The sequence below is a fragment of the Vombatus ursinus genome, unplaced genomic scaffold (genome assembly GCF_900497805.2).
Source record: "Vombatus ursinus unplaced genomic scaffold, bare-nosed wombat genome assembly UNPS02014779.1, whole genome shotgun sequence".
NCBI classification, from domain to species: domain Eukaryota; kingdom Metazoa; phylum Chordata; class Mammalia; order Diprotodontia; family Vombatidae; genus Vombatus; species Vombatus ursinus.
The window spans coordinates 5,243,874-5,270,632 of record NW_020954557.1 but is presented as its reverse complement, the minus strand read 5'-3'; the positions used below and the strand labels follow the sequence as shown (position 1 = coordinate 5,270,632).

The 26,759-nt window shown below is 32.7% G+C and overlaps 2 pseudogenes; one reads left to right on the top strand and one right to left on the bottom strand.

Moving 5' to 3' along the window:
• Positions 1–6,061: 6,061 nt before the first annotated feature.
• Positions 6,062–7,262, bottom strand: LOC114045579 (annotated as a pseudogene).
• Positions 7,263–8,486: 1,224 nt separating this feature from the next.
• On the top strand, positions 8,487–23,501 carry LOC114045808 (annotated as a pseudogene).
• Positions 23,502–26,759: the final 3,258 nt, after the last annotated feature.

Here is a 26,759-nt window from a genome sequence, read left to right as displayed (position 1 = left end):
TTGTAAGATTTGGAGTTCCAAATTTTTCTCCCTGCATTCCTTCCTTTCCCCCTCCCCAAGTGAGCAAGTAATCGGGTTATACATGTACACTTATGTTAAACATATTTCCACATTACTCATGTTGTGAAAGAGGAATCAGAACAAAAGTGAAAAATCATAAGAAAGGAAAAGAAATTAAAAATAGTATGCTTCAATCTGAATTCAGACTCCATAGTTCTTTCTCTGGATGTGGATAACATTTTCCATCAGGAGTCTTTTGGAATTGTCTTGGATTATATGATTGCTGAGAAGAGCTAAGTCATTCATCGTTGATGATTACACAATATTGCTTTTGCTGTATATGATTTTCTCCTGGTTCTACACAATTCACTCAGCATCAGTTCATGTAAGACTTTCCAGGTTTTCTGAAATCTGCCTGTACATCATTTCTTGTAGAACAATAGTATTCCATTACATTCATATTCCACAACTTGTTCAGCCATTCCTCAATCAATGGGCATCCCTTAATCTCCAATTCTTTGCCACCACAAAAAGAACTGCTAAAAATATTTTTGTATATGTGGGTCCTTTTCCCTTTATTATGATCTCTTTGGGATACGGACCTAGTAGCAGTATTGCTGAATCAAAGAGTATGCACAGTTTTATAGCCCTAAATTGTTCTCCAGAATGTTTGGATCAGTTCACAACTCCTCCAACAAAGTCTCAGTCTTCCAATTTTCCCACATGTCCTCCAACATTTATCATTTTCCTGTTTTGTCACATTAACCAGTCTGATAGGTGTGAAGTGGTACCTCAGAGTTGTTTTAATTTGCATTTCTCTAATCAATAGTGATGTAAAGCATTTTTTTCACATGACTATAGATAGCATTAATTTCTTCATTTGAAAACTGTCTGTTCATATCCTTTGACTATCAATTGGGAAATGACTTGATTATTATAAATTTGGCTCAGTTTTTCACATATTTGATAAATGAGACTTGTAACAGGTAAACTATTCCTTGCGCTCTTAATTTGCTTTTTTAAAGTCACCCTTTAGGTTTAAATCATGTACCCATTTTGACCTTATCTTGGTATAGGGTATAAAATGTTGGTTTGTGCCTAGTTTATCCCATACTATTTTCCAATTTTCCCAGGAGTTTTGTGAAATAGTGAGTTCTTATCCCAAAAATTGGAGCCTTTGGGTTTATCAAACAGTAGATTACTGTAGTAATTTACTACAGTGCCTTTAGTGCCTAACCTATTCCACTGATCTACCACTCTGTTTCTTAGCCATGACAAATAGTTTTGATGATTGCTGCTTTACAACATAACTTTAGATTTGCTATGGCTAGGTGACCTTCCTTTCATTTTTCAATTAATTCACTTGATATTCTTGACTTTTTGTTCTTCCAGAAGAATTTTGTTACTTTTTCTCACTCTATGAATTATTTTTGGTACTTTGATTGGTATGACACTGAATAAGTAAATTAATTTAGGTAGAATTGTCATTTTTATTATATTAGCTTGGCCTACCAATTAATTCTAATTCTATAGTTAATTCTAATTATATAGCTATAATTATATAGCTATGACTTTATTTGTGAGAAAAGTGTTTTGTAATTGTGTTCATATAGTTCCTGGGTTTGTTTCAGCATATAGATTCCCAAATACTTTATAATATCTACAGTAACTTTAAATGGAATTTCTCTTTTTATCTCTTGCTGCTGGGCTTTGTTAGTAATATATAGAAATAGTGATGATTTACGTGGGTTTATTTTATATCCTACAACTTTGTTAAAGTTGTTAATAATTTCAAGTAGTTTTTAGTTGCTTCTTTAACATTCTCTTAGTATACCATCATATTATCTGCAAAGAGTGATAATTTTGTTTCCTCATTGCCTAGACTAATTCCTTCAATTCCTTTTCTTCTCATTGCTAAAACTAACATTTCTGGTACAATATTGAACAATAGTGGTGATAATGGGCATCTTTCTTTTACTCTAATCTTAGTGGAAATGCTTCTAGCTTATCCTCATTACTGATAATGATTGCTGATGGTTTTAGATAGATATTGTTTTGCATTTTAAGGAAAACTCCATTTATTCCTATTATCTCCAGTGGTTTTTAATATGAATAGGTGCTGTATTTTGTCCGAAGTTTTTTCTGCATCTATTAATATAATCATATGATTTCTGTTAGTTTTGTTGTTGATATGGTCAATTATGCTGATAGTTTTTCTAATATTGAAACATCCCTGCATTCCTGGCATAAATCCCACCTGGTCATAGTGGATTTTCCTAATGATAAATTGCAGTAATCTCTTTGCTAATATTTTACTTAATTTTTTGCATTAATATTGATTAGGGAGATTTGTCTATAATTTTTTTTATCTCTGTTTTGATTCTTTCTTGTTCAGGTATTAGCACTATATTTGTGCCCTAAAGGGAATTTGGTAGGACTCCATCTTCTATTTTTTTCCAAATAGTTTATGTATTCATTGGGATTCATTGCCCTATAAATATTTGATGGAATATACTTGTAAATCCCTTTGACCATGGAGATTTTTTCTTAGGGAATTCACTGATGAATTGTTCAATTTATTTTTTTTTCTGAAATGGGGTTAATTGTTTTAGTTTTTCTTCTGTTAATATGGGCAATTTATATTTTTGTGAATATTCATCCATTTCACTAAGATTGCCAAATTTGTTGGCATACAGATGGGCAATACAGCTCTTAATTATTGTCTTGATTTCCTCCTCATTAGTAGTGAATTCACCCTTTTCATTTTTGATGCTGGTATTTTGGTTTTCTTCTTTCTTTTTTTTTAAATTAAATTAACCAAAAGTTTATTTTATTGTTTTTTCATAAAACTAATTCTTAGTTATATTTATTACTTCAATAGTTTTCTTAATTTTAATTTTATTAATCTCTCCTTTGGTTTTCAGAATTTGTTATTTATAGTTTATTTTATTTTATTCATAGCTTATTTATAGCTTTTTCAATTTCTTTTTCTAAAATAAGGTTAAGTATTCTATTTTTACTCTTCTGTTAATTGTGGCAGTTTATATTTCTGTAAACATTCAACCATTTTACTTAGATTGTCAGTTTTACTGGGATATAATTGTGTAAAATAAATTTTCATAATTATTTTTATTTCATCTTCATTGGTGGTGCTTTCACCCCTTTAATTCTTTATTCTTATGATTTTTTCTTTTTTAAAAAAATCAAATTAACCAATAATTGATATTTTATTTTTTCTCTAAAACTAGTTCTTAGTTGTATTTATTTGTTTGATGAGATTTTTAATTTGAATATTATTAATCTTTGATTTTCAGGATTTAAATTTGGTATTTAGCTGGAAATTTTCATTTTATTCTTTTTCTAGTATTTTTTAATGGCATGACCAATTTATTGATCTACTCTTTCTCTCTTTTATTCATGTACACATTTGGATAGATAAATTTTCCCTCAAGTTCTGTGTTGGCTGTATCCTACAAACTGTTGTATGTTGGCTCCTTATTGTCATTCTCTTTAATGAAGCTATTGATTGTTTCTATGACTTGTTCTTTGCCCTATTCATTCTTTATGGTTAGATTATTCAGTTTCCAAATAATTTTTAACCTTTGCTTCAACAGACTTTTTTAGAATGTAATTTTTACTGCAGTATGATCTGAAAAGGTTTCATCTAATATATATTCTGCATTTGTTTGTGAGGATTTTATACCCTAAAATATAGCTAATTTTTTTGTGAAGGTGCCATTTACAGGTGAGAAAAGATATATTATTTTCTATTCCCATTCACTTTTCTCTGGCCATCTGTCACATTTTGCTTTTCTAAAATTCTATGCATTTCTTTATTTCTTATTTATTTCATGGTAAATTTATCTAGTTCTTTGAGGGAAAAGTTAAGTTCCCCCACTAGTATGGTTCTGCTGTCTATTTTCTCCTGTAAGTCATTTAACTTTTCCCTTATGAATTTGGATGCTATGCCATTTAGTGCATATATGTTTAGTATTAATAGTACTTCATCATTTGTGGTACCTTTTAGTAAGTTGTAGTTTCCCTGCTTATTTCTTTTAATTAGGTCAATTTTTGTTTTGCTGTGTCTGAGATCACAATTGCTACCCCTGGCTTTTCTACTTCAATTGAAGCATAGTAGATTCTGTTTCAGCCTCACTTAAAAACAACAACAACACAAAAGCAACTCTGGGTGTGTCTCCAGGTTTCAAGTATGTTTATTATAAACAAAATATTTTTGAATTCCAATTAATAATCCATTCTGCTATCCACTTCTTTTTCATGGATTAACTTATCCTATCCACATTCACAGGTATGATTAATAATAGTGTATTTCCCTGAATTCTTTTAATTGTTTATCCTTCTCTCTTTTTATATTGTCCCTCCACCAAAGTATATTTTGCTTCTGACCACTGCCTTCTTTTATTTGTCCTCCCTTTTATCAGTTTCCCTTTCTCTACTTTCCCTTCCCTTTCTTCTTCTCTGTTAGGTAAAATAGATTTTTATACCCAGTTTTGTGTGTGTGTGTGTGTGTGTGTGTGTGTGTGTGTATTCATATTCTTCCTTCTTTGAAACAATTCGGGTGAGAATAAAGTTCCCTGGTGCCCTACACCATCTTCCTCTCCACTGTAGAAGCTCTTTCTAGAGTGCTTCTTTTATGTGAGACAATTTTTTCTGCTTTCTTTCTCTCCCTTCCCCCTTCCCCTAATTCATCCCACATCCTCATCTATCCATTACTCCTGTGCCCTCTGTCTATGTGGAGTTTTTCTAACTAATAATGATAAATTTCTTAGGAGTCAAATGTATTAACTTCCCATATAGGAATATGAACATTTAAGCTTATTGAGTCTTTATGTTTTCTTTTTCATGTTTACCTTTTTATACTTCTCTTGATTCTTATACAGAAAAATAAAATTTTCTATTCAGCTCTAGTCTTATCATCAGTAATGCTTGAAAGTGCTCTATTTCATTAAATATCCTTTTTCTCCCTTAAGGATTATATTCAGTTTTACTTGGTAGGTTAACCCCAGCTCCTTTGCCTTCTGGAATATCATATTCCAATATTTCAATTTCTTTAAAATTATAGCTGCTGTGGCTTCACAGTTTTTGAATAATTTAATGCTTGCTACTTAGAATATTTTCTCATTGAATGGGAGCTTTGGAATTTTGTTAAAATATTCTTAGGGATTTTCATTTTGTGATGTCTTTCAGCAGTCATTCAGAAGATTCTTTCCATTTTTTATTTTACCCCCTGGTTCTAGAATATGAGGGCAGTTTTCCTTAATAATTTCTTGAAATACAATGTCTAGGCTCTTTATTTGATCATGCTGTTTAGGTAGTCCAATAATCCTTAAATTATCTCTCCATGATCTATTTGTCTGGTTAGTTGTTTTTCCAATGAGATATTTCACATTTTCTTCTCTTTTTTTCATGTTTTGATTTGTTTTGAAATTTGATGACATTTCATGGTTTCATAGCTTTAATTTGCCCAATTCTAATCTAAAGAAATTACTTTCATCAGTGAGGTTTTGTACCTCTTTTTCCATTTGATTAATTCTCCTTTTTAAGGTGTTATTTTCCTTACCATTTTTGTTCCTCTTTTACTAAGCTATTTGTTGTTTTTTTTAAATAATTTTTGCATTGCTTTCATTTATTTTCTCAATTTCTCCTCTATCTCTCTTATTTAACTTTGAAAATCTTTTTTTAGCAATTCCAGGATTTTTTTTACAGCACACAGCATTTAATTATCAGAAAGTTGTACAGTTAGCCATAAGCAGCTGTGTACCCCTACTCCCACCACATTACAGGAAAGCAATGTTATACATGGGTTAGGAAAATGGCTGTTTCTATGCCCCATCCCCAGGGGCTAACAGGAGATGCTTTCCCTTGGCCACCACTATTTAACGTATCCAAGGGGTCCCCACTCCACGTGCAGGAGCTCCTCTCCTTGAAATAAGGGGGGACCTGGGATTTGTATAATTAAGGAAAGAGAGCACACAGCCAGACTCAAACTGATAAGTACAGAACACACACAACAGGTCAGAGACCACCCCTCCACTTTTGCTCACTTTCCTAGTTTCTTCATTTGTGTGTTGATGCTGGCAAAATTTCCCTCCACCATGACCAGGTTCTCCTACCTTGTGGCCTGTACCTGAGCCAGTAGGGCAGAGTTGTCCTTGAAAAAAACAGCGATCATCTGCTGGGTGGTATACAGATGTGTCAGGAGCTGACCAAACTGCAGCTCCTTGATGATAACAAGTCACTGTACTATCTCAGGAAGTGTAGCAGCAATGGGACTCCAGCACTGAACTGTCTCATACAATTGATGTAACTTGCTTTGTGTGTCTGCATCCTCCATGGCAGCTTTGTGCTTAGCAATTTCATTCACTTTCCTGAGGTCACTCTGTGGTCATGTTTTCACCTGATCCAAAGCAGCAGTGTGCAGGGTGTTCACCTTTGCCTGCAACAGTTCCACCATTTCCCTCAGACAGGATCCCTAAAGACCTGCAGACAAAGGATTCCAAGGGTCCTGCTCACAGTATACTGTTGCCTCCAGCTCTGACAGCCATTTCTCAACTGCAACTTGGCTGCCTAAGAGAACTTGTCTTGCTCAGGCTGAAACTGAAACTCATAAGTGACCAGTCTGTTGTCAGGGGTCAGGGACAGCAGCATCCTTGCCCCCTACCCAACCCCTTTGCTTCTCTGCTTCTCTTTCCTGCCTCCAATTGCACTGGTAGGTGGTTGGTCAGGGCTCCATCAGGGTCAGTGAGGTTGATGGCAGCATCAGGTTCCAGCAGCTTCTCTAGGTGGGAGGCAATGAGCTGCTGCTTCAGGGCACCCAACTGTTTGGTCAACACCACAGAGGTCAGCTTCTTCTCAGCAGCTGACTCTTTCACTGTTGCCTTTATCTTCTCCACCTCAGTCATTAATTCTTGAACCTCATGCAAAAGTCACTGGTGCTTCTGTTGGGGTATCTCCTTCAGCCCCAGTCCCCCATCCAAGCATTTCAAACTCTTCAGATTCATATCCTGTCTTTTGGGTTTTCCCAATACAATCTGGAAAGTCAAGTCGCTTGGTCTCCACTCTTTTATTTTTGACCTTGTCATAGGCAGCATTTGGGTTGACAATAATGCGTTCCATACTTGTACTTGTCAGCTCCTCTAATCAAATTCTGCATGGTCATCCTCAAGGAGGTCACTGGTCTCATAAACATTTGGTTCATTTCTGGCAATGCCAGGGAGGTCAGCATATTGGGGTTCCAGCATGACAGTGGCAGAGGAGGGCAAGGAAGACAGGGCAGGGGGGTCTGGGGCCTTGGCAGGGCCAGAGCCAAAGCTCAAACTCTGCCCAGAGAAAAAGTTAGTCAGAGTGCTGGTCCAGGGCTTAGTTGGATGCAGTGGCAGGGGCAGCTGAGGGGCACAATGTCTTCAATTCCAGGAATTCTTTTTGTTTTTTTTTGCCCCATTCCCATTTTCCTTTGAGATTTTGTTTGAAGCTATTTTGACAAAATTTTCTTTTGAGTTTGTGTCTTGATTGTCATGAGTAAAATCTGCAATAACTGAGGAAATAAAGGTTCAAGTTCCTGAGCATATCAATTTATTGCTAAGCCACACAATTGTGCAATAAATCTGGACCAGTCTTGACTAGACCCTGAATACAAATTTTGCATAAATTTTGTACATTATAGGAAAACAATAAACAAGATATAAACTAGGATGTAAGATTAGGCAATCTGATTTCTAATTGGAGGAAAGATTAGGAATTTTGCAAGTTGGGAGGGGAATAATGAGTTTTGGGACTTTCCCATATGTGAAACAGGATGCCACTCAGTTCCCATATTTGGGAAGGGAAAGGCAGAAAATGAAGCCTAAATCTCAAAATGGAGTCAGTTTTACAAGATGGAGTCAGTTTGATTAACACAATTCCCACATAACCTTTCCTATCACCATAGTAGCTTTTTATGGTCATATTTTTATTATTGTTGGCTTATTGTTCTAGCTTATTTCTTGACTTTGAACTTTATGTCAAAGTTGGGCTCTGTTCTCAATGTGGAGGGGGGAAGGGCACTGTCCCAAGCTTCAGGCTCTTTCACACTGCTGTTTTTAGAGCTCATTCTGGAGGTATGGAAATTTTTGGTTCTTCTAAGTTGATGTGATCTGGGGAAATGCGTAGTGACTGCTTTCTTGTTCTGGCCTCTGTTCTGTACCCAGAAAAAGCTCCTGATCCCTTGGAATTTCAACAAATACCATTCTTTAGGCCCCCTGCTCTCTTGCAACCAGAAACAATATTATTCCCATGAGCCTCTACTCCCTTGGGAATAGGACATAATACTGCTCTGCATGGCTCTTACCCTCTCATGACTGAAAATGTTCCTTTCTGCCCTTGAACCTGTGACCCAGAAGTTAATATAGCCAATGAAATTGCCAAAAAGTGTCCAGTCCTGGGTGCAGTGCTAAGACATATATCCCCTGTAATCTCCTTCCAAGTGCATGACCAATCCCCTTAGCATCTCTAGCTTGAGAGATCCTGAAGTTGCTCCTGTTGCTACTGTCACCATCATCAAGTTCCACCACTGGTGCTACATCCATGTGGGCTCTGGCCCATCCCCTACCCCAATGTCACAGATCTCTCATTCCAATCCCTTTTGGTTTAATCCCTTGGTCTTGATTTAGAAGAATGTTTTACTCTGATTTAGTTGGCTCTGCTGCTCAAAATTCTGTTTGAGGCATGATTTCAAAGTTGTTTAGATGGGAATATTAAAAGGACTAAGCTAAGCCGTAATGCTTTCTCAGCTTTACCATCTTAGCTCCACTCTCAGAAATCTCTCTGTGTAATTTATCATCAGAATAAATGAAAAGTCCTCAATTTGATTTTATCCACAGAGTAGGAAAGACCAATAACTCCTGAGTCCTCAATGACGAAAATGAATTAACAAACAAAAAAAAGAACTTTTTTTGTCATAGATGAACAAGGTGCAACCCTAGAACAGAATAACTAAAAGTACCTATAATCAAAATCAAAAAGAAAAAATCAGCTTACCCACAATAGCAATTAGACTTCTTCTTAGAAATGATGCAATAGGTTTTATTTTTTATTATTATAAAAGAAGTTAGAGTTACAGAGGAAAGAATTGCAAAAATGAACTACATCTTAACAGAAGAGATACAAGATTGCCCTAGTAACAAGCCTTAAAAATCAGAAACTTTCCATGGCTTTCTTTAAACCTCCCACAGAGAAGCTATGCAGCATGCTTGGACATTTATACTGGATCTTTTAATAGTTTATAAACATGAGTACAGAATTGTGATATTCATCTCTTATTTCTTCAATTTTAAACATTCTACCTCTTTTTTCAGGCTATTCATATTTTTGATGATGCCTTCTTATACTACAAGTCATTGCTAAAAATATTATTACAACTTTCACCTTTTTTCCCTTGCCACTTGTGGGGAAATGGATTGAAAATTCATAATTCTAACATTTAGTACAGTGCCTGGCACATAATAAGTGCTTAATAAATCCTTGATGGCTGGCTGATTTCATTAACCTAGGGGAATCCTGACAATGAGCATCCTAATGAATCCTGAGGAGAAAACTTAGTCTACTGAATCAGGTCAGTACCTATTAAAGAATTGCATAGAACATTGAAAAGTTAAGTGACTTCTGTAGGTCACATACCAATGTGTATCAAAGGAGGGACTTCAATCTCAAGGTTCTTGGCTCTGAAGCCAGAATTCTAAATACTATACCATGCTTCTTCTCACATTTACTCTTGTACTACGTTCAGTTTTAATTTTTCTACAGTGAAGGTCTGCCATGATTTGGAGATACAAAACATCATTTAGGTAACACTGTAATATGTCAAGGATAAGTAGTTTTGTGTTTGCATATACTTCTTCCAACACAAAGGACAATTCTTTTGTAACTTATTTGATGTTCCATGAGAATTATTGTCCCCCCCAAAAAAATTTTAATCATCTTGTAACTAACCTTGTGACAAGCTGAACTTAGCTATTTTGGTCCTTGGATGAGAGACACATAGCTCACCATCAGACCCATGGTCAAATATTTTGTAGATTTGCAAAAATTTGTCAAAGTTTTGCTCTGCTGGCAGAAGCTTCCAAATTCTTCTTGGTTCCACAATATATTTTTGGAGTAAAAATTTATGGAGGCAATGAAGGAATATTAGACTTAGCATTGTAAAATTATCTAAATACAATCCTTTCTGCTCCTCACATCCTGTTAGGTTCCAGACCCAGCTTGCTGTCTGTTGGCAGTGTCTGTCTAAGAACTACATGCTACTGTGCTTAACTCAATAGGTTGTCTGACCAAATCTACACTAAAATTTGTGCAATGTGAATCCTCTATCCAATTTATATTTGCTTCATAGTTGTTAAGGCTGCATAATTTTTAAGTGACCAGGAAGAAGTCCTGTACTATTATGGATCTCAATGGATCCAACAAATTATCACCAATGAAGACTAGTGTTTGCAAAATGTTATTTTACATAAAGCATCCTTTTACCTGAACACTGCCCAAGATAGAATTCATGATACTGGTAAATGCTTTTAGTAATCATGAAATAACATATACACCATAAAATGTTATTATTTTGGTGATCCATAATTACTTCTTTGGTGGATTTCATTAATATGGATATACTCTCAAATGGCACATAATACAATAACATCTTGGTGAGACTCTTTTTCATGTCTTCCCATAGATCTTCAATAGAAAAGTTGATTCAACATGCCAGGAAACTATTTAGATCTCTTGAAATTATGTGGGTATCAATAGAAAACTGATTGTCCATCAATTAACAAGTGTTCTTAAGAAGTTCTTTGCCCACATCTTTTCCAGTCATGCATTCTTTTGATTAAATCTTTATTCCTACATTATGGTTCATAATTCATAAATAATATACTCTGACCAGCATATTCCCATCATGAATTCCTGGTGGAACCACAATTTTAATTCAGTGAATAATGTGATTCACAGCAATATAACAGAAAAAATATTGATGTTAAAAAGATGAAACTTTGTTTCACAGAACAGCTTGGAGTTATTAAAAGCAATGTAAAATTTTCTGAATGAAATCCCTTTCATTCTCTCCCTTTTTTCAATTCCAGACTCAATTCACCATCCATCCAAAATGTCTGTTCAAGCAAGATGTATTGAAGAATGGACTGTGTATACAATTGCATATCATAGTCTATGGAATTGGCATTTTTCATCCACTTGTTTTTCTTATGTAGACATTTATTCTAAACTCTTTTTACAAATTGTGTAGTCTCCTTCAAATTTTAGGGCTTGATGCAGTCAGCCTCACTTCCATTTGCAAATAATAACATTAATAATAAGAGGAGCCCTTGAGATGGTATTTTGCTTTATCTAAACAAATGATTATTTTAAATGAATAAACGAGCACAGCGGGATTTTGTATTCTGTACACAATTCACCCAACTGTCTGACTATCATGCTGAGGTCAATGTAAAATCAAGCTAAGCACCTTTTTTTTCACATTTTGAATAAAGACCTCTTCTACACATGTAGAAATTATTCCAATAAATATTTTGCATTAACACAAAAAAATAAGTCATGTGAGTTGGTAGTTTTTTTATATTTTCTTGTTTTTATAATAATAATATTCAAATTATTTCCAATATAGTTTTCTTTTTTAATTAATTAATTAATTTTTAGTTTTCAACATTCACTTCTATAATATTTTGAGTTTTAAATATTCTCCCTTTCCATCCCCACTTACTTCCACAAGACAGCATGCAATCTGATATAGGATCTACTTATACATTCATATTAAACATATTTTCACATTAGTCATGATATAAAGAATTAGAAGTAATAGGAGAAACCATGAGAAAGAAGAAGCAAAACAAAACAACAAAAGAAAAGGAGAGCAAATAGTATGCTTCAATCTACATTCAGACTTCAATGTTCTTTCTCTGGATGTGGATAGCATTTTTCATCATGAGTCTCTTGGAGTAGTCTGAGACCCTTGCATTGCTGAGAAGAGCTAAGTCTATGCACAGTTTTATAGCTTTTTGGACATAGTTCCAAATTGTTCTCCAGAATGGTTGGATCAGTTCAGAACTCCACCAATAATGCATTAGTGTTTTAATTTTCTCACACCTTCTCCAACCTTTGTCATTGTCTTGTTTTGTCTTGTTAGCCAATCTGATAGGTGTGATGTGGTATGTCAGAGGTGTTTTGATTTGCATTTCTCTAACCAATAGTTATTTAGAGCATTTTTTCATATGACTGTAGATAGCTTTAATTTCTTCATCTGAAAACTGCCTGTTCATATCCTTTGACCTTTTATCAATCAGGGAACGACTTGTATTCTTATAAATTTGACTCAGTTCTCTCTCTATATGTATATATTAGAAATGAGGCCTTTATCAGAGGCACTGGTTGTAAAAATTGTTTCCCAGCTTTCTGCTTCCCTTGTAACCATCTAACTTTTCATTGACTTTGTTGTAAAAACTTTTCAATTTAATGTAATAAAAATTATCCATTTTGCGTTTTATAATGTTCTCTATCTTGTTTGGTCATAAATTCTTCTCTTCTGACAGGTAAACTATTCCTTGCTCTCCTAGTTTGCTTGTAGTATTAGCCTTTATATCTAAATCATGTAGCCATTTTGACTTTATCTTGGTTATCAGTGTAAGGTGTTGGTCTGTGCTGAGTTTCTGCTATATTTTTTCTAGTTTTCCCAGCAGGTTTTGTTAATTAGTGAGTTCGTTTCCCAGAAGCTGGTATCTTTTGGTTTATCAAACAGTAGGTTACTATAGTCATTTACTATTTTGTCTTACATACCTAACCTATTGCACTGATCTACCACGCTATTTCTTAGCCAGTATCAAGAAGTTTTGATAATTATTACTTTATAATATAATGTAAGATCTGGTACAGCTAGGCCACCTTCACTAGCATTTCTTTTCATTAATTGAAATTCTGGACCTTTTATTCTTCCAGATGAATTTTGTTATTGTTTTTTTTCTAGCCCTATAGAAAAGTTCTCTGGTAGTTTGATTGGTATGACACTGAATAAATAAATTAATTTAGGTAGAATCATAATTTTTATTATATTAGTTCAGCCTACACATGAGCAACTGATAGTTTTCCAATTATTTAGATCTGACTTTATTTGTGAAAAGTGTTTTGTAATTGTGTTCATATAGTTCTTGAGTGTGTCTTGGCAGGTAGACTCCTAAATATTTTATAATATCTACAGTAACTTGAAATGGAATTTCTCTTTCTCTCTTTTGCTGTTGGGGTTTGTTAATAATATATAGAAATGCTAATGATTTAAATGGGTTTATTTTATATTCTGCAACTTTAATAATTTTTTTACTATTTCAAGTAGTTTTTTTTTTTTACTTTGATTCTCTTGGATTTTCTAAGTATACCATCACATATGCAAAAAGTGATAGCTTTGTTTCTTCTTTGCCTATACTAATTTCTTCAATTTCTTTTTCTTCTCTTATTGCTAAAGTTAACATTTCTAGTACAAAATTGAATAACAGTGGTGATAATGGACATTCTTGTTTCACACCTCATCTTACTGGAAATGCTTCTAGCTCATCATTATTGCAGATAATGCTTGCTGATGGTTTTAGATAGATGCTACTTATCATTTTAAAGAAGACTCCATTTATTTCTATGTTCTCTAATGTTTTAATTGGAATGGGTGTTGTATTTTGTCAAAAGCTGTTTCCGTTGTTGAGATAATCATATGATTTCTGTTAGTTTTGTTGTTGATATCATCAATTATGGTAATAATTTTCCTAATATTTAGCTAGTTCTGCATTCCCAGTATAAATCCTACCTGGTCATAGTATATTATCCTCGTGATCCAATTGTACTTTTTTTATTCCAGTCACATGATAAATAAATGCAAATTCATGCTTGGTCATGATCAGTCTATGACCCAAATATAATTCACAGCAAATAATTTTGGGATACCAAGAGAAATTTCTTCTTGATGCTTTCTCCACTTTCTTTCCTACATATACATGTCCTTGGTAAAATGTAAGTGCCTTGTGAGTAGGGGTTGTTTCATTCTCTGTATTTGCATTCTTAGCACCTACCAGAGTGTCTGGCCTATAGTATTCACTTAAAAAATGCTTGATTGATTGTTATTGATTCTTTTTTTTGCCATTAGGATACCAATCTTCATCACAGCCCAACCATGATTTTTACAGTTGGGTCTAAATGAGGAATTTATCTCATCTATTTCCTCATCTAGCAGTTATATTATATGGCTTCTGAGATCCCTTTCAGCTCTAGTTCTATGATCCTATAGAGATTGATTGCCTTAGATCAGAATCCTTAAATATTCATGTAATAGATTATCTTTGAAACTGTCCCCAGTGAAGTGATGTGGCACTCACTATTTTTTTTCCACTTGCACTTCTCAAGAAATTGTTTCCTTCAGTGGATTTTTTCCCAATTGGCCAATTGTATTTTTTAAGGAATTATTATCTTCAGTCAATTTTTGTTCTTCCTTTTCCAAACTGTTGAATACCTTGCATACCTCTCTTGAATATCTCTCTTTTCTTTTCCTAATTTTTCTTCTTTCTCTATATTTGACTTTTAAAATCCTTTTTGACTTCTTCTAAGCCTTTTGACCAAGGCTTTTTTTTTGGGCCTGAGACCAATGCATATTCTCTTTATGAGGTTTCAGATGTAGGTGTATTGACAATGTTGTCCTCTCCTAAATTTATTTTTTTGGTCTTCTCTGTTGCCCTAATAATTTCTATGGTCAAGGTTCTTTTTTTTTTTTTGCTTCTTGTTCATTTTTTGCCAATTCAATGTCCTTTAAAGTTGAGCTTTCTTCCTGGGGCACAAGGGGCATTGTCCCAAGTTTTTATACTTGGGGCCAGGTCACTAGTTTTGTGCACTGTGCCTCAGATGCTGGAGGCTTGCTCACTGCACTGGGGTAGCCCACCCTAGTAGTACCTGCTGTTGCCTGATTTCCAGGCCTCACAACTTGCCTTTTGAGCTTGGGCTGGAGGCCTCATAGCTGGCCTTCTTTGACACTGTCCTTGGTTGCTAATCTGTGTTGTGGTTTAAAGCCTCCTGATGGACACCATCTGCACTGGGCTATACTACCCTTTTACCCAAGTGAGATAGACCTTTCCTAAAGTACTTATAAATTATCTTAAGCTGGAAAATTGTTTCATTCTGTCTTTTTGTAGGTTCTGTCACTCCAGAATCTGTTTAAAGGTTAGATTTAACATTATTTCTGAGGGAAACTGGGGAGAACTTAAGCAACTTCCTGGCTTCTCTCTGGCATTTTGGCTCTGCCTCAAAGTTGTTCTTAAAACAATATTGCTGTTATTGTGTACAATGTTCTCTTGTTATGCCCCAAGTGTATAGGTATTTTAATAACTCTTTGGATATAATTCCAGATTGATCTCCAAAATGCTATTTTAGTCAAAAGATCTTCTTACATTAAAGTTAAATATAAAGTGAAAAGAAAAGTAGGATTCAAAGAAAGAAATTATGAAATAAGCAAGGATCCAATATTTTTATTTTGCTGTTAATGTATTGAATGATTTGTTATTTGTAACAAATTGTTATCCATAAAACATAATATTAACTCAAAAGCATATCTGATAGGAGAAAAAAACAGCCTGGAACTATGAACTAAAATCAGACATTTTAGACATCATTCAATGCATGAAAGCAGATTTAAAATGCAGATAAATGGCAAGAGGATATTAAAAAGACATCAAACTGCTCGATTTTAAATAGGCAATACTTTTGTCACCTCCCTGGTAACATATTTCTAAGTTTATTCAAAATATTGAGTCAGTGTAATATAGTTGATAGAGAACTGGCCTCAAGTATAGGAAGAAATGTGTTTATGACCAGTCCCTGACACATACTGGCACTATGATCCTCAAATAATTACTTACTGTCTCAAAGACCCAAACAGTTCTGTAAAATTTTAAGTTGCAGAAAAAGTATTTCTCTGTGTTAATTGAATTAGTTTTTCCCTGGGAGATCCCTACAATAATGAAATCAGAGGAACAGGCCATTGTATGAGTTATGGACATCATTCAAACTTCCATTTTTCATGGACCTTTAACTTCATAAATTGTAGTGAGATTCCCAGTGAGGAAATTGCCTCACCTAATGAAAGTTCAGCATTCTTTTCTCCAATTCTAGGCTTAGACAGTTAGTTGCATCTCTGACAGATTAAGTGACTTGTTATCTATGACAAAATATGACAGAAGTTGTCTTAAACTTCCTACATGTAACTTTCATGATGTCTCTTTTATCCAAACTTTGGACATGAAACATTTATAAATGAAGTAAAAAATATTGCAACACTATAGAATGCCATATTGCATACTATAGCTTAATGAGGTTTCACTGAACCTTAGGTTATCAACTTTGTGACTGACAAAGATGATTTTAATTAGACACCTATTTTGTTCCAAATCAGTATTAATCGGTATGATTCCATAGGGGTAATGATTATTAGAAATTATTAGTGACATACTTCTCTAATACTATACATTTAGCCAGTTTAATTAACTAATACTAATATAAGAATAACATATATAATGCATATTTTGTATATATTATATAAAGATAATTAAATAAGATATATTCTTTCTTATAATAGGACTCAAACTTTAAAACCTATGAATTCACTGTTCACCATTTATTTGCCAGTTATGAAGTTAACTTGCCTAACCATAAGAATGCTGATGACCAAACCCAGAATAGGTGGGATGTCTTGACATGATATGAAAAGTCCCCCAACTTATTTTTGTACCTTCAGACCACCTTCTGTTGCCCAATATGAGGAGGGGCAAATTATGACCATTTAATCAACAGAGGTGACACTTGTGTTGCCCATGTTATGACCATTTAACAGAAATTACCTTTGCCTTGCCCAACCTGTGACTGCCCATGCTGATGCATCATGTCTGGCCCTCTTGGATGGTCAAAAGCAAGGTCTATCATCCAGTGAAGCTCTGTATTTTACTTTGCCTCTTCTGTGTCTCTGGGTATCAAGCACTATGAAACTAAGGCCCTAGAGCAAGGGGCCATATCAGATTGTGAAGATCTTAGGTCCAGGGTATTTGGACATAATAATAAATATTAACTTGAAGCTCTATCTCAGTGTTTTTGCTTGTAGATTGGACAATTTCAGACCCCAAACAATATCTCTTGTATGAAGTATTTAATTAATATTTTATATGGTCCTATAAGAAAAAGAAACAAAGACAAGAAACCTAATACTCGAATTTTATATTAGTTTTTTCATTAGTTTAATGCATGTCCAATGGAAATCTTGAGGCTGAGAGAATGGTAGAAGATAAGGCAGTGTGTTGGTAAGAACAGAATGCTATAATTGAAGACAGAAGACCTGAGTTCAAACCTAGATTCTGTCAGTACCTGTGTGACTGTGGGAAGGTCTGTTTCCTCACTGGTAAATGGAGAGAATTGAACTAGAAGATCTCTAAGGTACTTTCTAACTCCAAATTTTTGATCTATAGAGATAGGCAAGGAATTTATTTATTTGTTGTTTGTTTATATGTTTTGTCTGGTGCTGTGGTGAGGACACCCTGTCTTCAGATCAGTGACTCTTTGGTAACAGAGTCAAGGCAGGAAAAGCTCAGTAAATACTTATTACTGAGTTAATCAAAAGACAAGGTGCTTGATTGAAAACCAGAAAGTCAAATGAAAACACTGGACAAAGTCAACTGCTAGAATAGAGCATATGTGAACCAAATAAAAATAAAAGCATCAATCTGTAGCAATGATTCTTAGCCCTCCACATCTAGGAGTTCATTATGACTGTTAATCCTCCCAAAATACATTATATTTTGAAATATGGATGATTTTGTATGAAGAAATGTCTGAAGAAAATAGAAGGTTTTAATTTCAGCCCTCACTAAAAGCTTCTTTGAAGTAGTCTGGCAATATAGATAGCTTTATTTATCCCCACCCAACAAGATCTGCTGTCTCTCTTCTAGGCGTATTCCTCATCACTAATATGTGCTCTCTACAGCAGCTATACAGCATCAGATGTTTAGGGTCAGTTATCAGAGTTATTTTTGCTACAAACTACAAATCCCAGGACAAGAGGAGTATCCAGGTCTGAACTAAAAATTGTTTTCATTGTCAACAGGCAAAGGAATTATTCAGCTGAATTGTTGTGTATGGTGCATGATTCACCCCAATATTGTGTTGAAAGAGGGAAAGAAAGAAGACATCAGATGAAGAAGCAGACAAGGAAAAAATACTCTGATTTCATGAATTCAGCTGAAAATATATTTCAACAGTACCAGTGATCCCTAGCACAAATTTAAAACTATGTAAATATTTTAACACTCCATTAAAAAAAGATCAGAGACAGAAGAACATAACTTCCAATATTCCAATGGATCTTTGTTCTCCCTCAATGTGAGTATTCTCTCTGACGATGTAGATCACAACCACATCAGCACCCACTTTCCCTGTATTATTCCCATTCTCATTCTTCTATAATTTTTGTCACAATGAGTCCATTAAATATTACAGAGGGTATTGTCTCTCTTCCCTGATTTTGTGGGAATAACAATGGAGTTAAAATTTTTATGTGTTTTATAAACCTATTTTTTTACATTTCTGAGTTGTTTTGATGCTTGTCCCTCAAAACTGTCAGAAAAAAATCACTGTGTTAAAAACATAATTATAATTTTTTTATAATTTTTACCTGGAACACAAAGAAAGATATGGATTAAGAATACCTGAGGGTAAGTACCTTAGCTAGTAGAAGAAATGGAAGTTCATCAAATGAATCTCAGTATAATTTAAAGATCTATCATCTTTTATTCATCCCAACGATCAAGAAATCCTGAAAAAAGAAATAGTGGTAGTGAACATGATTACTTCATTTCCAGCCTGTAATAAGATCCACAGAATTCTCAATATCTAGACTTTTGGAATAGTAACCAATGACATATAAAACTTTAGATGTGTCCTATGACTTTAGTTTTAGTCACTCATATTCTCCCAACAAATTATTCTTTGGAAGCTAGGTACTTTTAGGCCATATTAATTCCTTTCAGTACAGGGGGAGTTGTGTATTGTAATAACAATATTATAGTAAAACATTAAATTATTTTATTGTGATTTGTCCCCTAGTTTAGAGACCCAGTAAAGGGAGCCAATAAAAACATTGCTATCAACTAATATTTTTAAATTTCATTGACTAGTTTACACCCTGAAATTCAGAGAGGATATTGATATTTAACTGTAAGGCAGACTTTTTCAATCAACGTTGAATATGGATGTTGTCTTCCTTAAAAAAAGAAGTGAGATGTAAAAGGTTTTACTCTCAGAGATTTTTTAAAAATCATAGACCACCCCAGCACTAATAAAATAAATGAAATAAAGTGAGATACCAGGATTCTCTCAAAGTTTACAAACTGTACAAGAGAGGCTGCTTAATGAAATTCTTTTTCTTTTGGGTCCAGTTGTCCTAAATTATAACAATGGACAACTTATGAGGAGCAAGCCATTTTTCTCTTATGAAAATTATTTCCCAAGAAAGATCTCTTTATTTCCATTACATCAGTTAATAAAATACCATATCAAACACTGATGTTCACTTTCCTCTCTTTTTACATTTCTGTGATCTACATTTTTCTTTATAGGATGGTATTATTCATGAGCTGTGATTTCTTCTGAAGCTGATCCTCATCAAACATGACCTTTCATGTTACTTTGCTACAAATTTAATGCAAGTAATTTGGTTGGAAATTAGCATTTATGTCAATCACAGATCTATCCACCATAGCTACTTTGTATAGCTATCAACTGGACACTGAAAGATGTAGCAGATGGTGGGAAACATGGAAATCAACAACAAAGTTTCATATAAGCAATGTGATAAATCACTTTCAAAGTTCCATGTCAATTTACAAGTCAACTTAGGAAAGTCCTATTTTATAAAGCTTGATGAATTCAAGATTTCTCTTTTTTGAAGGCATTGTAAATTCAGAGTCATGGGAATACGGAAAGCAAATAAACTGTACAATAAAGTACTTTGTGATATGATTACTTTTACACAGAATTCAATATTTGTAATTTTAGAGAGACAAATTGGCATATTCTTACAGTTAAAAATTAAGTTTCATATCCTAAACATCAGGGTTAAAAACTCAAAGAATAAAGTGATGGCAGATCTAGAGCTTATAAAATCAGAGGTTATCTGGTCCAAACCCTTCATTTTACAGATGAGGAAACTGAAGCTTAGAAGGGCAAACTGTTTTGTGAAGGTCACATTGCTAATAAGATAAGGATGAGAAGGAGGATTGAACCCAGTTCTATGGTTCTAAATACAATGTTCATTTTTCCTGTTTTGTATTAAATAAGTTTTTATTGGTAACTTTTTTATCACAAAAATTTTCTCCCAACATTTTATGATCTATTTTTCCCAGAGAGACAACTATACGACAAACACTATTTTAAAGGATACTGAAAGAAGAGGGGGGAAAACAGTATAACTAATAGATGCATCAAAGAAAGTCTGAAAATATACGCAGTGTGTACACATGGGAACCTCTTACCTCTGAAAAGAGGTAGGGTGGGAGTTTATTCTTTGATTTTTTTTCCAAGTCACATATGGTCTGTATAATTTTGCAACTTTAAATTTTGATTTTCTTCTTTTTTTTTTACTCAAATTATTGAAATCACTTTATAAATTTTTGTCTTGTTTATGCTTAATTTGTACTGAACTAGTCCATGCTGCTCTTTCTATATTTTTCGGTATTAATCATATTTATCACAACTTATATCACAGTGTTATTCTAATATATCCAAGTGCCATGATTTATTTAGCCATTCCCTAGTTGACTGATATCTACTTTTTCCCAAAATTCTTTGCTATCCCAAAAAGTGCTGCTAAAAATATTTTGGTGTATATGGGAATTTTCTTCTTTTCAAAATCCTGCTAGTGTTTAAGCCTAGTAGTGGAATTTCCAAGTCAAAGGATATGAACATTTTGCTTTATTTAAATAATTATAAATTGCTTTCAAAAAGTTATACAGATTCATAGCTCCACCAGCAATGCACTAGTGAGCCTATATTCCCACAACTTCTCCAACATTATTCCCATTCTATTATGTTTGCCAATTTACAGGGTGTGAAGGGAAAACTCAGAGTGATTTTGATTTGCATTTCTCATTATTAGTTATTTGGAATATTCTTTAATATAGTTGATAATGGCTTGACATTCTTCTTTTGAAAACTATTTGTTTGCATCTTTTGACAACTTATCTATTTAGGAATGGCTTTTGGTTTCAAACACGTGTGTGTATATGCATAGGCAGGTCACTTTTTATACATCTTAGATATAAAACTTATAAGAAAAGTGATACAAATACTGGTTTTCTGATTCTACTGCTTTCCTTATCCTAGGTGCATTAATTTTATTTGGACAGAAAATTTTCAATTTCATATAATCAGAATGATGACTTTTTGGTAATTCACTTTGTCTCATATTTACTTAATACATCATGTATTCTTTGATAGTACAATTTTCAATATTAAAGTCTGATATCTATATAGAATATATTGTAAAATATGTATAGGTTGCTTGCCCAAGCCTAACTTCCTCTAACATGCTTTCCAGTTAACTCAGAAGTTTTGTTTGTTGGTTTATTTATCATAATGATGTTTCTACTTTATTGAGCCCTGGGTTGTTGAGTTTTATTTTTTCAGATTATCCCTTGAATAAGATGTTTCATTGATTCACCTATTTTTAAAATAAGAATAGAAAGTTGATGATTGCTGCTTCTTCTCTACCTTTTTCTCACTTCCCTTGATATTCTCAGTTTTTTTTTAATTTTTCCAAATGAATTTTGTTATTATTTTATCAATTTCTGTAAGGTATTCCACTGACAATTTAATGGCTATAGCATTAAAATTACAAATTAACTTTAGTAGTAGTAGTATTTTTTTATAATATTTTCATATCCCATTCATGAATATTTAATATTCCTCCAGTTATTTGAGCTGTTTCCTATTTCCTTAAAGAGATCTTTGTAATTGAATTTATATCAGTTTGTGGGGGTTTTTTTGGTTGATTTATCCCCAGATATTATTTTATAGTTTTTGGAACGAAATTTCTTTTCTACTATTTTTTTTTATGTTTTGTTATTGTTATATAGAAATGCAAATGATTTTAGGGTTTATTTTGTAGCCTGAAACGTTGCTAATGCTATTGATTGTCTCATTGATTACATTTGTTGATTCCCTAGGATTTCCCAAGTCAGTTGTCATATCATCAAACTCTTTTTAATCTAAGTTTATGCCATTAGCTTCTTTCTTTTATTTAATTTCTATTTCTATCATCTCCAGAACTATATCAAATAATAATGGGGATCATGGGAATCCTTGCTTTACTCTCAGATTTATTGAAAAAGGTTCTAGTATATCCCCATTGCATAAGATTCTTGCTTTTATTTTTATATGCATGCTTTTTGTGATATTAAAAATTTCCTTCTATGTTTATACTTTTTAGGGTTGCTGACATAAATAATTGTTGTACTATTTCAAAGGTTTTCATATTACTTGAGTTAATCATGTTTTTGATGTGTGGTTTTTTTACTTTTATTATGGTTATATTGATTGTAGTCTTAATATTGATCCATCCTTATATCCCTGATACAAATACAACTTGTTCATAATAAATGATTTCTTGGATTAATCACTACAGTCTGTGTAATAGGATTTGATTTAAAGCTTTTGAATTGATATTTATTAATGATGTGTGTCTATATTTTTCCTTCATCTTCTCTTGTTTAGATATAAGAACTGTATCAGTCAAGGTTGCAGCATGACCTGATTCAAATCTGACTTCATACAACACTGAGCTGGTGACTCCCTCTCCCTGCCATCATCCCAAAGCTAACAGTCCCATTGCCACAGAGCATTTGAATGAATACAGAAACATTGAGAAGTTTGACAAAGCAAGAAAAAACCAACAAGACAATGGTAAAATGTTTGTTGGAGAACTAAGCTAAGATAGGATCAAGATCTGACTGAATACTTATCTCATTTTATAAAAGTTAGAGACTGTATAATTAAAACAGATAGAGTCCCTAGAAGATGAAGGGGATTTGAATTTGTGTTTTTCAAAGATGTTGCTGGTATTGATAATATCCTGGCAATTAAAAAAAACTGGATGAAAAGTTAATAGACTTCAAAAGGACTAAAGCTTTTAAAGGAAGTCCCTTGCCCCAAAAGTAATTTGTCCATAGATTGAGCCCAGGTACATCTAAAAAAGCAAATCAAATACTATTTTGGAACATTTGGACAAACTGAGAATTATTGAACTTCCCATGAACTCAAAAACAAATTTAAAAAGAGGAAAATGCTTTATCATATATACAGATGAAGAACTGGTAAAGAAATTCTTAGAAACCAGATAACATAAATTTTGTTCTGGGAAATGTGGAATTAAAATTTCATAAGCTAAAGGGGCACATAAGTAGCAATTGCAACAGCTAAAAAAAGAGAGAGGGTGCTCTAGCTGGTGGATGAAGTGGTATTATAAGTAGTGGCAGAGGTCAATACCAAAAGTAGAACCAAAGATTTAATAATTAATATGACCAAAAGTATGTAAATTAGAAAAGTACCTATGGTAGTGATCAGGCAATTATAATTATATATCATGCAATCATATGGTGGGAATAACTATGTGAACAATGGATAAAGATGTGGACAGTGATACACAGACTACAATAGTCAAAAAAGCACATATGGCAAACCATCCAAAGGGGGTGATAATAACCAAAACAGTTACATAGGAAAATGTGAAGAAAACAGATGCAGATGCTACAGCAACCTATCCTGCAATATGACAACCCTGAATGGAGACTGGTCTTCTACTAATCTGAGATTAGTCTTTTGTAAAACACTTCTAGTATGCATGACACAATTGTGTCTAATTTTGTATTATGACTGATTTAGTTTTCTTATTTATTCCTGTTTTGCCATTTGTGTTAGGACAAATGTAGATTTGAGTTTATGCAAATTATATATAACTTCCTATTAAATAATCCTCAAATAAATTATTTATGATTGTTTAAAGAAAAACCATATTTGTCTCATATAAGACACTCAGTTTAGTGCTTTGTTTCTCATTTTTAAAGAATAATTTGTTTAGTATGGTATGGACAATTATTCTTTAAAATTGTGAAGTATATGATCCTGTGAATGCACCAGAATTAGGAATTTTTTTTCTTTAATTCTTTGCATCTAATCCTATTTTTTTTTCTGAGACTGGGTTATTTAATATCTTTATTTGGTCTTTGGTTTGAATAATTTAAATTTTTGAAAATATTTTTGTTTCTTTACTGTTTTCAGTTTTGCTAGTGTATCACTGTGCATAGTAGGTTGTGAAAATGTTTTTCATTTCTTCTACTTCTGTTGAATTTCACTTTTTTATTTGCTGTTCTGTTGACTAAATTTTCAGCTGCCTTCTTTTTAATTAGGTTAGTTAAAGGCTTTTCAATTTTATCATTATTTTCAAAGAATCAACTTTTACTTTTATTTAGCATTTCTATATTTTGTCATTAGTTTAATTCTTTTTTCTTTTCAATGTTTCCTATTTGGACTCATTTTAGGTTTATTTTTTTCTAATTTTTAAAATGTGTATTCACTTCATTAATCCTCACTTTTATCATGATGTTAGTATGTATTTGTAGGGATATAATTTTCCCCTGAGAACTGCTATAGCTGTACCCCAACAATTTTGGAATGTTATTTCATAATTATAATTTTCTTTCACATAATTGTTAGTTCCTTTGATTTTTTTCCTTGATCTACTCTTTATTTAAGACTTCATTTGGGTCCATTTCTTGTATTTGTCAACCTTGAACTTGTTACTATTTTTATTACATGTGAATTGTAAAGAATGTTTATTAATTCTTCCTTTTTACATTTATTTGCAATATGTCTGTGCCCTACTATGTGTTTAGTTTTTGTAAAAGTTCCACATGGTGCTGAGAAATATACACATTAGTTAGCAGTCTTATTTAGAAAATATGATATACTTATAATTAGTGTCTCCAGCATTTCATTCAGTGCTCTATTTTATTTTTGTTAATCTTTCTGTTATACTTATACAAATTTGAAAGTGAGACTCTGAAACCTACTGCCAATATTATATTGCTATCTATATTTTATTGAGGTTTCATTTTTTAATATAGTTATTGACAGCTTGAATTTATTTCTCTGAATACTGCCTGTTTATAATAATTTATCATTTATCAACAATTTAATATATTTTACCCTTTTAAATTTTAATTCATTTTGATATATATTGGAAATAAGGACTTTATCATAAAAAAACTTTAAGCAAAGATTTTTCTAAGTAAACTCCCTTTTAATCTTAGCTCTATTTGGTTATCTTAGTGCAGAAAAAATGTTTTTTTCATTTTGTATGATCAAAATCTTACCCATGGGTCTAGTAGGCAATTTGTTCCTTAATAGTTCAATGTGTAATATAATCTTTTAAATATAACTCATGTATCAATTTGAAGCTTTTTTGTATGTGTTGTGAGGTGTTTGTCTAAACTTAAGTTCTGCAGACTGCTGTACAGTTTTCCTAGTAGTTATTGTTAGTGAACACTCACCCCATTTTTGTAGTTATTTTTAATTATTGTATCTTTCTATCTTTCCTTCCTAGTGTTTTTTTTGTTAATGTATAAAAGTCATGTTGATTTATGGGAGCTTATCTTATATTCTTTAACTTTGCTGAAGCTTTTATAAACTTAATTTTTAATTTATCCTCTAAATAAACATAGCATCATCTGTAGTGAGTGATATTTCTTTTTCCTCTTTTCTTATGCCTGTTCCATCAATTTCCTTTTTTCTTGTCTTATAACACTACCTCAAGTAGTAATATTTAACCCTGTTATTATTGGAAAGTCATTTATTTGTCATTAAATATAATGCTAGCTCTTAGTTTTAGATGGATTTTTCTTTCCAAGTTAAGGAAAGATTCATTTATTCCTATGTTTTCTAGTGCTTTAAACAGAAATGGGTATTGTATTTTGTCAAAAGCTTTTATTACATATGTTGACAAAATTATATGATTTTTGTTGTTTTTTGTACACATATATTGCTGTAGCAGTATCTCTGCTACACATTTGCTAATATGCAATTTAAAATATTTTCATTAATATCATTGGTGCTCTTTTTTATTTTGACTCTCTATTCCAATTTTACAAGTACTTTATGTAATATTAGAATTAATTGTTCCTGAAACAATTAGTGAAATTTTCTTCAAACTCATCTGTTTTTTCTTCCTTTCAGGAGTTTATTTTTGAATACTTCAATTCATTTTCCTGAGATAGGGTTATTTAAATTTCTCTCCTATCCTATTAAATTGAACATTTTATATTTTTCAAAATATTCATCTATTAAATTCAAGTTTTCAGTTTTATTGATTTATATTTTGGCAAAATAATTTATAATTAATTTTTGCTTCTGTGAATTCTATTTTCATTTTATGATACTGCTAATTTAATTTTTCTTATTTTTAGTCAAATTTACTCATGCTTTCTCTATTAAAGCTTCTAATAATATTTATTCATTCAATGTTTTTGCTACTTTTTTTGTTAATCTTTTATTTGTTTTTTCTTAATTTCATTTTGGTGTTAAAGTGGGTATTTTAATTTATTGTTTTTCAGGAGTTTATTTTAGTTCTGAACCCACTTAATTTA